The sequence below is a fragment of the Dipodomys spectabilis genome, unplaced genomic scaffold (genome assembly GCF_019054845.1).
Source record: "Dipodomys spectabilis isolate Male_0828 unplaced genomic scaffold, ASM1905484v1 ptg000405l, whole genome shotgun sequence".
NCBI classification, from domain to species: domain Eukaryota; kingdom Metazoa; phylum Chordata; class Mammalia; order Rodentia; family Heteromyidae; genus Dipodomys; species Dipodomys spectabilis.
Genome location: NW_024871082.1, coordinates 1673554 through 1675640, shown reverse-complemented (window position 1 = coordinate 1675640; position 2087 = coordinate 1673554). Strand labels below are relative to the sequence as shown.

The 2087-nt window shown below is 33.4% G+C and overlaps 1 pseudogene; it reads right to left on the bottom strand.

Annotated features, from left to right (window-relative positions):
* Positions 1-1115: 1115 nt before the first annotated feature.
* LOC122096950 lies at positions 1116-1212 on the bottom strand (annotated as a pseudogene).
* Between the last annotated feature and the right edge of the window lie 875 nt (positions 1213-2087).

Below are 2087 nucleotides of genomic sequence, written 5' to 3'. Positions count from 1 at the left end.
TTCTTCTGAATATAATCGATTTACTACAGTGCAGAGACGACTTTCCAAAAAGGCCACTCATGTGAATACTAGGGATGACGATGAGTATACCCCTCTTCATCGAGAAGCCTACAGTGGACACTTAGACATTGTCCATGAGTTGGTGGCTCAAGGCAGATATTCATGTAATAACTGAATGGCTGGACACCCCTGCACAGTACTTATACATGGAATAATACCAGAGTGGCTTCTTTATTGCATCATGATACAGATACCAATGCCCAAACTAAAGGCCTCTTGACCCCCTTGCATCTTGCTGCTGGGAATAGATATAGCAAAGATATGTTGGATCTCCTTCTGGTGAACCATTATATCAAACCAGGTCTGAAGCACAACTTGGAAGAAACTGCATTTGATATTGCCAAAAGGATAAGTACAAATTGTTCTCCTAAGTCCTAATAGTTCCGTTAAGTTTCTTAAATTTCAAAATTGCCAGTCCATCCTATGTGTCCATACAAAATATTTTCACAATACAAAGCAACAGCAAGATCTTACTTTAAAAATTCATGGATTCCATGGTATTCTTCCAAGTGAATTTCCTGACTTTGATGTCAAAATATATTCGAGTTGTTTGTATACACCTATAATGATTTCTATAGAGTTTGTGATTTTTTAATCATAAATAATTTTAATTTATCTGTTGAAGTGAGTAGTAAAGAAACTAAAGATATTTCTGGTGCTTGTCTGAAAAAAGTATATTTAAAAATATTTAGTATTCTGTTTGTATAATGTCCATAACCTATTTCATTCTCTCCTAGATATAATACTTTGAATTCGACATTGTTTTATAATATATAGGTTCATTAATAAATGTGTCCTTTCAGATTGCATTCCATATAGAAACAGTTTAAGATTCCTTTAATTCCTAGGTCCTTATAGAATTTTATTTCTTTAAGATAAAATGGCAATGTTATCTTATTTCAAAAGTTTTATAAAGGTTATGCTATATAAAGGCCTTTCTAAAAAGGTGAAGATTGAATGATGTCAAACTAACTTTTATTTCTATGAATTACATGTATTCTTACACTTGTATATTTGTAATCAACTTTTTAATAATTTCTTGCATCTCAAGAATGAAAAATATGCAATACTTCACAAATTTTCATATCATCCTTGTACAAGAGCCATGTAAATCTCTGTTTTGTAATTTAGGTAGACGTGCTGCTGAAGCATGTAGTATCCTGTAAATTTAAGTAGTTAATGATGCAATCTTAAGACAGGTATATATCTTTGGTTGCCTATTTATAACAAGGAAACCTTATTGTTCCCCAAATTGTTATTCATCTTATTTCTGTAAAATTCTGTGCATGGTGGAAAAAACTTATATTGTTTGTTCGATTGCTCATATTTGCAATTTTTTTCATTTGAAATTGGATCATACTTTGAAGCCTTTATAGCTTGGGCCAAAGGTGATGGATTTTCAAGTACTTATTTATTAACTGATTTAGCTTTGTGGAGCTAATGGATTCAAAGTAAGCCTTGCTTAAGAGCTACTTCTAAACTTCTGCTGCTTAAAATTTCCCAAATGTCTTTCTGGCACAAATGTCTCCCTGACTCTTTACCCTTGCTCCATGTAGGAACAGACCAACCAGAATCTTACCCTGACAGCATAGATTGTCTTATTGGAGCAAAAGTAGTCTGTTACAAGGGATCATAGAGAGACGAACAGTTCAGACAGAACTGTTCAGACTAGAAGGTATTTTTTCAAAATATAATTGTTTATTACACCCTAATATTTCAAAAGAAACTAAAGCCAAGAAGGTGAAAAAATTGTTCATATGTATGATTACCTAATGTCTTGGCCTGTCTACCATCCAACCAGGCAGGAATTTACACCACTGATTTTCTATCACCAAATATATTCCATAGCTCCAGGAGAAGTCCATATGTTTGTCCTCATTATTAGGCCTTAAATTGGTAATGTTTTAATCACAGTGTTTCCTCTTGCCTCTAGGCTGCATATCTCCGAATGGTAATGTTTTAGCTCTAATTCTATCAAACACTGAGGTAGAGGTAATGGAATAATATTTAAAACCGTTGGCTCTGGT